The sequence below is a fragment of the Salvelinus fontinalis genome, chromosome 28 (genome assembly GCF_029448725.1).
Source record: "Salvelinus fontinalis isolate EN_2023a chromosome 28, ASM2944872v1, whole genome shotgun sequence".
Classification (NCBI taxonomy): domain Eukaryota; kingdom Metazoa; phylum Chordata; class Actinopteri; order Salmoniformes; family Salmonidae; genus Salvelinus; species Salvelinus fontinalis.
The window spans coordinates 17,302,195-17,314,060 of record NC_074692.1 but is presented as its reverse complement, the minus strand read 5'-3'; positions in this window follow the sequence as shown (position 1 = coordinate 17,314,060).

Here is an 11,866-nt window from a genome sequence, read left to right as displayed (position 1 = left end):
CAGAGACGTGTCATTTTCCCTATGTTCTACATTCTGCCATGTTTGGTAATTGTTACAATTATAGAAAATGTTTAAGGTTAAGGCATATAATTGTCTTGTCATTTCTTAGGATAATGCAGTTTCACTCAAATAATGTTCTTCACAAGTAATAACGAGAACCACATATGTTTTGCTGTATTTATAGTGAAAAACAACCATTTGGAATCTATAATTAGCAGAAAAGCACTTTCACGGTTTGATTATGCTTTGATTAATCTAAACATAATTGATATATTCTTTATGCACACAATGTTTTTGTATAAGAAAGATTGCTATTTGTGAACAATTGCATGAGGAGGGATTTTTACAAATGGGGAGATGAGCTCTTATCCCACCTCTGGACCTGAGGTCTAGAATTCTCTCTTTTCCCCCAACAGAATTGAAGTATTCTCTCTCCTCTAAAACCTCTACTCCCAGGCATCTGAAATAGAAACACTGCCCTACAGCAGTTACGGTGACCATATTACTGTACCACCACTCAGGCGGTCACGAGTCATGAAAATTGAAAATCACATCGAACGCTTAAGTAATTTTAAAATCTGCAGAGGTCGCATTAGCAGAATCCTGCGTTTTTCACGTAAACAAAATATTTTTGTTGCTTTCCGAAAACGCAGTTGTAAACCTATTGACCATGACATTTAATATTTCAAGACGTCCTCCAGCAATGTTTTTACTTTTACTGTTGAAAAGCGATATCCCAAGTTTAAATACAGTAAAGTAATTACACTAAAGGGTCAAAAATACATGTTTAGAGCAAAATTGCAAACTTCCAAGAGTAGGGTATTCAAGGAGTTGGTCTGATGGGAATCCGTGATGTCATCGCCCTCTCCCTTGCTTGAGGAACAATAGAGAAGCAATAGAGAACATAAGAGGAAAAGCCCACCCCCCCCACTTGTGATTTGTCATGACATTCCTGGGCCACCTATTGAGTTGTGCCTGTTAAGTAAATCAGGTTTTAAATGAGGTGAAAAGGAGACTGGAGTTCACTATAAAATAGACTTGATGTTATTATCCAAAACTTCTCATCCGTCCCCCAAACCACACTCTCTTTCTCCACACTCTGAGTGGGTGGGAGAGAAAAACGCCTTGTGATTGCAACATTTATAATTGCAATTGCAGGAAAATAACAGTTCGAAAGCAAACACTGTTGTGACTGTTGGAGAGAGGAGGGTCTCAGCTTTCTGTATGTATTACATGTATTTATCAGCTCCCAATATGGACTGCTGTAGCACCCAAAGTACCCATGTTGTCCAAACGGTCGACACAAGTTTCCAAAAAGCACCTGGATGATCATCAAGACTCCTGGAAGAAAAGGAACCATGAATTCTGCTCTGTATCAGATCATTCTAAAGTAGAATGTCAGGCCATACGTCCGTGAGCTGAAGCTTAAGCGCAGCTGGTTCATGAAGCAAGCCAACACCAGAATGGCTGAAAAGCAACAAATGTAAAGTTTTGGAATGGCCTAGTCAAAGTCCAGGACCAAACCTGATTAAGATGTTGTGGCAGGACCTGAAACAAGCAGTTCATGCTCGAAAACTTACAAATGTCGCTGAGTTAAAGCAGTTTTGCATGGAAGAGTGGTTCAAAATTCATCCAAAGTGATATGAGAGAAAGATCAACAACTGCATGAAGTGTTTATGTTGTGGTCATTGCAGTTAAATATGGCACAACCAGTTTTCCATCTTATTACAATTGTAATCACAATAAATAATCTGCTCAGACCCCAACCAAGGATTATCAAAAGCAGCGCTTTAAATTATCGGACAACCCAAAGATTTCTAGATGACCCTCGAGACTCCCTCCACCTACCAAAGGATGTTGGAATACAAAAATCAGTTAAGCACCTATCCGAGGATCTAAAGTTAACCTTGCTTAACCTCTAATTCCTCCCAATCCCGGATCCGGGAGCACCCCCATCAGTAAAAAAGCTGACTAGCATAGCCTAGCATAGCGTCACAAGTAAATACTGGCATCACATCTTGTGAATCCAGCCATTATTTCTGATTTTTAAAATGTTTTACAGGGAAGACACAATATGTAAATATATTAGCTAACCACGTTAGCAAGAGACACCACTTTTTTTACTCCACCATTTTTTTCCTGCATAGGTAGCTATCACAAATTCGACCAAATAAAGATATAAATAGCCACTAACCAAGAAACAACTTCATCAGATGACAGTCTGATAACATATTTATTGTATAGCATATGTTTTGTTAGAAAAATGTGCATATTTCAGGTATAAATCATAGTTTACCATTGCAGCCACCATCACAACTCTCACCAAAACGACTAGAATAACTACAGAGAGCAACGTGAATTACCTAAATACTCATCATAAAACATTTCTGAAAAATACACAGCGTACAGCAAATGAAAGACCAAGATCTTGTGAATCCAGCCAATATTTCCGATTTCTTAAGTGTTTTACAGCGAAAACACAATATAGCATTATATTAGCTTACCACAATAGCCAGAAACACAAGCAATTTACCAGCAGCAAAGGTTAGCGATCGTAACAAACAAGCAAAAGATATATAATCTTTGACTAACCTTCATAAACTTCTTCAGATGACAGTCCTGTAACATCATATTACACAATGCATATAGGGTTTGTTCGAAAATGTGCATATGTAGCGGCACAAATCGTGGTTATACAATGTGATTAGTAGGCAAACTTCAAACAATCTGTCCGGCGCCATCTTGGAGAGGCACCTAATCTAATCGATAACTAATCATAAACTTGACTAAAAAATAGAGGTTGGAAGGCAAATGAAAGATACATTAGTTCTTAATACAAACAGCTGTGTTCGATTTTTAAAATTAACTTTACTACTACATACAGCGTGCGCTAAAGCGAGACCGCACCGAAATTCATGGCGGAATTATTGTTTAACATTTTTCAACATAAATACGAATTAACAGCATAAAGACTTCTTACTATTTGACAAGCTTCCATCAGAATCTTGGGCAAGGTGTCCTTTCTCCAGAACGATCGTCTTTTGGTTGAAAGATGTCCTCTTCTCCTATAGAATTAGGAGCTAACGCTAGCTATGTGCCGGAGAGGTGTCCAACTCGTGATAGCGCGTGACAAAGAAATTCCCGAAAATCGCAATAAACTGCTATAAGTCGGTTTAAATTAACTACCTTATGATGACTTTAAAACCTATAACAAATAAAAACATGACCGGATATATCTAAGGCCTATAACCGGAGCGTTCCACAGCCACAGCCAGATGTCCTTCCTGCATCAGAGCGAAGTGAACAAAGGCCGGACACTTTTTTCCCAGGCCATTTATAACCTCTCAGTTCTGCCTAGCAACCCCATTTCAACTCTCACTATTCGCTGACACCCAGGGGAAGACGTATGCAGTGCATCTCAAACAATAGAAGACAGGCAAATTAATAAACTGAACTGGAAACAGCTTGACGATTTCAGCATTCTCACATCCTCATAGGAAAAGTGCTCCAACTCCTGTTCTGTTTCACTCACAGATATAATTCAAATGGTTTTAGAAACTAGAGAGTGTTTTCTATCCAATAGTAATAATAATATGCATATTGTACGAGCAAGAATTGAGTACGAGGCAGTTTAATTTGGGAACAAAATTATTACAAAGTGCAAATAGCACCCCCTATTGACAAGAAGTTTTAATACCTTAGATGCAGTTGCACCTCTAAAAATGGAAAACATTTGTCAAAAGAAATTATCTCCATGGTATACAGAAAGACTGGGTCCCCACAAGGGTGCGTTCTCAGCCCTCTCATGTACTCCCTGTTCACCCACGACTGCGTGGCCATGCACGCCTCCAACTCAATCATCAAGTTTGCAGACGACACTACAGTGATGGGCTTGATTACCAACCCACAACGAGACGGCCTACAGGGAGGAGGTGAGGGCCCTCGGAGTGTGGTGTCAGGAAAATAACCTCAAACTGAACGTCAACAATACAAAGGAGATGATTGTGGACTTCAGGAAACAGCAGAGGGAGCACCCCCCTATCCACATCAACGGGACAGTAGTGGAGAGGGTAGAAAGTTTTAAGTTCCTCGGCGTACACATCACGGACAAACTGAAATAGTCCACCCACACAGACAGCGTGGTGAAGAAGGCACATCAGCGCCTCTTCAACCTCAGGAGGCTGAAGAAATTCAGCTTGTCACCAAAAGCACTCACAAACTTCTACAGATGCACAATCGAGAGCATCCTGTCGGGCTGTTTCACCGCCTGGTACGGCAACTGCTCCGCTCATAACCGTAAGGCTCTCCAGAGGGTAGTGAGGTCTGCACGACGCATCACCGGGCGAACTACCGGCCCTCCAGGACACAAACACCACCCGATGTCACAGGAAGGCCAAAAAGATCATCAAGGACAACAACCACCTGAGCCACTGCCTGTTCACCCCGCTATCATCTAGAAGGTGAGGTCAGTACAAGTGCATCAAAGCAGGGACCGAGAGACTGAAAAACAGCTTCTATCTCAAGGCCATCAAACTGTTAAACAGCCATCACTAACATTGAGTGGCTGCTGCCAACATACTGACTCAAGTCCAGACACTGGAAAAATTGATGTAATAAATGTAGCACTAGCCACTTTAAACAATGCCACTTCATATAATTTTTACATACTCTACATTACTCATCTCATATGTATATACTGTACTCTATACCATCTACTGCATCTTGCCATCTTGATGTCATTTATCACTAGCCACTTTAAACAATGCCACTTTATATAATGTTTACATACCCTACATTACTCATCATGTATATACTGCACTCTTTACCATCCACTGCATCTTGCCTATGCCGTTCTATACCATCAATCATTCATATATTTTTTTTATGTACATATGCTTATTCATTCCTTTACACTTGTGTGTATAAGGTAATTGTTGTGAAATTGTTAGGTTAGATTACTCATTGGATATTACTGCATTTTCGGAACTAGAAGCACAAACATTTCGATACAATCACATTAACATCTGCTAACCATGTGTATGTGACAAATAAAATGTTATTTGATTTAAGCTTGTGGTCTGTTGATATCCCTCTAGTGGTGTGGGGCTGTGCTTTGGGTGGGGTTATATCCTGTCTGGTTGGCCCTGTCCTGGGGTATCCCCCGACCTCCCCTGTCTCAGTCTCCAGTATCCATTCTGCAATAGTTATTGGGGGGCTAGGGTCAGTCTGTTCTATCTGGTGTAATTATCCTGTCTTATCGGGTGTCATGTGTGAACTTAAGTATGCACCCTCTAATTCTCAAACCCATCTCTCTCTCTCACTCGAAGGACCTGAGCCCTAGCACCATGCCTCAGGACTAACTGGCCGTCCCCGTCCCCAGTCCACTGGGTTGTCCTGTTGATACAGTTTCTGCTGTTTTACCTGTGGCTTTGGAACCATGACCTGTTCACCGGACGTGCTACCTTGTCGTGCTGCTGCTCCACTTTCAACAGTTCTGCCTGTGGCTATAGAACCCTGACCTCTTCACTGGAGTTGATACCTTGTCTCGGGCATGCTGTTTTCAGCCGTCTCTCTCTCTATCTCTCCCTCCCTCTCTCTCGCTCTACTGCACCTGCTGTCTTGACCTCTGAATGCTCAGCTATGAAAAGCCAACTGACATTAACTCCTGAGGAGCTGAGTGGTTGCACCCTCTACAACCACTGTGATTATTATTTGATTCTTGAAGAACGATCTGGCCTTAATGGCCATGTACTCTTATAATCTCCATCCGGCACAGCCAGAAGAGGACTGGCCACCACTCAGAGCCTGGTTCCTCTCTAGGTTTCTAACTAGGTTCCGGCCTTTCTAGGTTGTTTTTTTCTAGCCACCGTGCTTCTACATCTGCATTGCTTACTCTTTATGGTTTTAGGCTGAGTTTCTGTATAAGCAGTTTGTGACATCTGCTGACGTAATTGATTGAAGGGGCAATTACTTTTTCACACAGTGAGATTGAGTGTTGCATAACATTATTCATAAAATAAATGAAATAAATAATTACACAAATGTAGTGTCATTTTTACACTCAGGTTCCCTTTATCAGATATTAGGTTTTGGTTGAAGATCTAAAAACGTGAACTAACTAATGCGTCAAATTTTCCCTCCCCTTGTCCACACTGAAATGTTTCAGTACTCCTCTATTATGATAAAAATATATATCTATATATAGCTCATTAGTACACCCTTGTGGTTGAATATATATGTACGTACTGCAGGTCCTAGGATACAAAAATGAATAATGTTAATAAACTAACAAATACCATCAAGGGATAGGTTACCATTTATGACAATGACCACCTTGTGAATCAGTTGTGAAAACCAACCTTCCAATATTTAAGATTTAAATATATAAACTTTTATATTTTTTTGGAACGGGTGTTTCATTAATTTACAATATTTTCACAGATTTGTTATACACTCACATGTCAATCATGGACTCAAATGCTCAATTCTGGTGTGTGTAATAAAGAGGAGGTGGGTGCTGTGTGGTTTGGAGGTTCACTTGTTCTCAACAGGCAGCCAATCTCGGGAAAGGGGACTTGAGGAGGGGAGACTGTGAATTCCAGGCACTGCCGCTCTTTTTTTGTTTGCATTGTTTTTAGTTCATATGTCTATCTCACATATTATGTGGCCAGTATGATACGGCAAGTTAACTTTCTGAGCAGATAATGGCAATAACAGTAGCTGTAGATGAATGAAAATTTGAAGGGTGCTTGGTAATGGAGGACATCAGGTGGATCCACTTCTGGCTGTTAGGCAGAAACCCTTATTTCCTGGAGAACAGAGTTCAAGGGAACAGGGGAGAAAACACAGAAAAGTAAACAAGCAAACACACAGGTTACATGTAGATCAGGTATGTAAAACTACAGTTCTTGATTGATTTAATTTAAATTAAATGTTTGATTAAACATGCAAAAATGTTAATGGTAGACATAGAAAAGAAAGAAAGGATACCTGTCTGTAATTTTTGACGTCGGAGGGGTTGATGGGGGCGGTAAGGAATAGGAGGAGGTCTCCAGAGATGGAGAATGGAGGAGGGGATGAGTGGGCAGATTGTTGGGCAATCAGACAACAATTTTGGGCACAGTTGACCAACCCCGCATTCAGGCACGGATTCTTCTGGCGTCCTTTTTGTCTTCTTCAGATAGCTTTACAGTTCAAACTGGATGGCCATGATAATGTCCAAATTTCAATGTCTCACCTAAGCCGCCATCACCTTTACCACCCATTACGTCTTGTTCATTCGTCAACCAGTATACCAACAACATAAGAGAAGTTTAGAACAGATTTCTCCCCTTGCTCACTCCACGTGGACTCCTCTCACACTCCTGAGAAAAGACATGAGAGAAAAGCAGTTGATAGCTTAGGTCGGATGCTGTACACCGGTTGCTGGCTCGGACTCATTTCTCTCGGTAGAAGTGGTGCGGACAGGGCCGTATTGAACGCCTTTGTCACTCTTCTTCAGCCAGTTAGAGGGGGGTTTGAGGTACACACGCTGTTCGGTCCAATTATCTCTTCCATGCATTAAGATACCATCTCATGTCACTTTTCATGATATCCTCGAGAGGACAGATCAGAACAACAGTTTAGTTCAGTTCATTAACTTTATGATAAATTAATACTTTTACCAATTAATTTTAATACAAATGTCTAAACATATGTCAAAGAGAATAACAACAAATAACAACAAAACTATTCTTTCAAATTGGCTTATACTCCCCATCAAACTGTCTACTTCATCGCAGAGCAACAGGATCAGGAAGTTAAACCTATAACCCATCGGGAACAGAACAGAACAAACAACCCAACAATACACTCCTTCAAATTTCACTCCATACACTCCTACATAAGGTGTGTATACTTCAATCCAAAACCTCAGAGGACTGTTCCATCCTCCATTTTGACACATAACTCTCCATGTGAGTAATGTGTAAAAAAAAAAAAACTACTACTGGTCAAATTTCAAATAACAAAATCACATACTCTTAAGAACTCCATAAAGAAAAATAATTGTACCCATATGTTCATAGGAAAATTAACTTAAATAAAAGTAGATTATGTTTTCTCATGCAATGTATTTCAATTACTTTACTACATTACATTAACTTCTTGACGCTAGGGGTCAGATTTTTATTTTTAATAACGTTCCCAAGGTAAACAGACTATTTCTCAGGTCCAGATCGTAGAATATGCATATAATTTACAGATTAGGATAGAAAACACTCCAAAGTTTCCAAAACTGTCAAAATATTGTCTGTGAGTATAACAAAACTGATTCTGCAGGCGAAAACCTGAGAAAATATAACCCGGAAGTGATATTTGTTTTGTTTTTTTATCTGTGTTTCCTGGCCAGTCTTTCTTCCATTTAAAAGGGGTATCAACCAGATTCATTTTCCAACGGCTTCCTCAGGCTGTGACCAGGCTGTAGACATAGTTTGAGGCTTTTATTTTGAAAAATGTAATTTTTCAAAAGTAGTCAGGTGTCCTCTGAATAGTTACTGCACGCGAGAGGGGAGCTCTCCATTTTCCTTTTCTCTCTTATTGAATAGGTTACGGTCCGGTTGAAATATTATCGGTTATGTTTGTTAAAAACAACATGAGGATTGATTATAAAAAACATTTGACATGTTTCTACGACCATTACGGATACTTTTTGGAATGTTCGTCGAACGGAACGAGGCTGTAGTTTTCTGAACATAACGCGCAACCCAAACGGCATTTTTTTCTATAAAAGTAATATTTATCGAACAAAAAGAACATTTGTTGTGTAACTGGGAGTCTCGTGAGTGCAAACATCCGAAGATTATCAAAGGTAAGCGATTAATTTTATTGCTTTTCTGACTTTCGTGACCATGCTAATTTGGGGCTAGCTGTTGTAGCATTGATTGATACACTCACAAAGCTTGGATTTCTTTCTCTGTAATTTGGATTTCTTGGATTTCTTTCTCTTGGATTTCTTTCACTTGTGATTGCATGATTATAAATATTTTTAGTAATACTTTTGAATCTGATACATTTGGGAATTTTCTTCTGCCTTTCAGGACCGGAACGAGGCTGTAGTTTTCTGAACATAACGCGCAAGTCAGAGTTATACTTAAACTGAAACTTTATTTTTTAGAGCTTTGCAATAACGATGGCTGGTCAACGAATCACGCTAAGATGATTCGTTGAGAGCCCCGAGACAAAAGTACAATGTATTTTATAGACATGATACACCCCTTTCAACCTACATGACGAACAACAGATATATAGAATGGGTCACAAGATTAAGATTTGTATGAAAAATATAATACATAGCTGTCACGTTCCTGACCGGTTTTCTGTTATTTTGTATGTGTTTGACGGTCAGGGCGTGAGTTTGGGTGGGTAGTCTATGTTGTGTGTTTCTATGTTTGTTAAGGGTGACCTGATATGGCTCTCAATTAGAGGCAGGTGGTTTTCATTTCCTCTGATTGAGAGCCATATTAAGGTAGGTGTTTTCACACTGTTTGTTTGTGGGTGGTTGTCTCCTGTGTCTGTGTTATGTTACGCCACATGGGACTGTTTCGGTTTTGTTTGTTCGGTTTATGTAGTCTGTTCCTGTTTTCATGCGTTCTTCGTTATATGTAAGTTCTTATGTTCAGGTGCGTCTACGTCGTTTGTTGTTTTGTAGTTAATCAAGTATAGTTCGTTTTGTGTCTTGTTTAAATAAATAGTATGTCATCACACAACGCTGCATTTTGGTTCAATCCCTGCTCCTCCTCTTCGGATGAAGAGCAGACAGTACAATAGCAGACAGTATCTGCTCTTAACAGTTTTCATTGTATAGAGACCAGTGTCTGTCAATCCGACTCCAAACTGGAGCCATCTCTCCCTGGTACGGTATAGAACAGAAACATTAACTCATGCTCTGGAATGGTCTTTAGGTTTTATCACCCAAAAGTCATAGGAAATCTCCTGTCAGTGTTATCTCCCAGAGGTCCATCCTCAGTAGAACACACACACAATAGTTAAGGATACTCTATTATTTTGCAGAAAACAACCATTAGATACAATTAAAGTATTGTAAGATAATCTTGAAATTTTGCTCTCACACCAATTAGAGCAAGTTTCAAATATTTACCAGCCAGCATACTCATTCAACTCACAGACGATATATACTAATGGAAAATATACAAATATTGACATGCTTTTAAGTGTTACTTGCAATACAAAATCCATCTTACCAACTTTCCCACAGCCAATGTCTGCAAGATAATCAACATACACATAAAAACATTATTATTTCAACATGAGTAAGGTTATTTACAATAACACACAATTTATAGCAATATGTAATGTAGTAAGATACCTACTGTCTTGAGGTGGGTAGCCAGCCACTCATTGACAACATGGGTGGGGAAAACAACATCTGACAAAACAGATGACGGATGACGGACAACGAGCAACGATGGACAGACAAAATCATGCACGTTGACGACATGGGACAAACAAGAATAATGAAAATGCTTGCCGCATCCCCTGCACCGGGCCACCTCATTATCTTCTCACATACAGTACCAGTCAAAGGTTTGGACACAAATACTCATTCAAGGGTTTTTCTTTATTTGTACAATTTTCTACATTGTAGAATAATGGTGAAAATATCAAAACTATGAAATAACACATATGGAATCATGTAGTAACCAAAAAAGTGTTAAACAAACAGATTCTTCAAAGTAGCCACCCTTTGCCTGTCACACCCTGACAGAGAGCCTTTTTATTCTCTATTTTGGTTAGGTCGGGGTGTGACTAGTGTGGGTAGTCTAGTGCATTTTTTTCTGTTGGCCTCGTATGGTTCCCAATCAGAGGCAGCTGTTTATCGTTGTCTCTGATTGGGGATCATATTTAGGCAGCCATTTCCCCACTGGTTTTTGTGGGATCTTGTTTTCGTGTTGATGCCTGTGAGCTCTACAGAACGTCACGTTTCGTTGCTCTTTATTGTTTTTGTGAATTTCAATTAATAAACATGTGGAACTCTACATACGCTGCGCCTTGGTCTGAGTATGATTACCTTGACGATCATGACATTGCCTTGATGACAGCTTTGCACCCTCTTGGTATTCTCTCAACCAGCTTGTTCCAGAGTTCACAACCTCGGTCACTCAAGATGACTTCAGGAGCACCGTAGGTGTTGAAGATGTCTGTCATCGCCTTGTCCTAGGTGGGTATCATACAAAACAAAAATCTATTTTTGGTTCCAAGCATGTGTTTTAATGGGTTACAGAAGGGAATTTAGAGTTAAGCACGTTCTCTTCCTTTACTGACCTTAATGGGTATTGACTCCACCCACTTACTTGGTAATCGGACGCTGTCAGACACCAGCGGTTGCCATTACTGGATTCCATGAAGGCGGCGATGATTTCCACCCCAAACATTTCAAGTGTTAGAGAGAAGGTTACTTTATTCTTACCCCTATCTGTGTCATACAGTATGCAGATTTTCATATTTGTAAGGATACTGACACACACATTCTATAATTTTGAACTCTGCTGTGGTCAAATAAAGCAACCATTACAAACAACTTATCAGTGCAAAATTTGAATTCTGACACGCTTACCGATCATGTGCCATGGTTAAAACTACTTTGATGGGCTTCAACTCCGGGACATAGTCTTCACCCTCTCAAACTTCTGGCAGGCTAGACAGGTACTGACCTTTTAAGCATAAAGTGACAACTTGAACTATTGTGTGCTCTCTATGACATTTATTGAAATCATAATCATTTCAGATATAGTAGAATGTGATTGACAAACACAAGGTTATTTCTCTTGCCCAGCTGTCCACATTGTTGACAATACAACATCAGAAG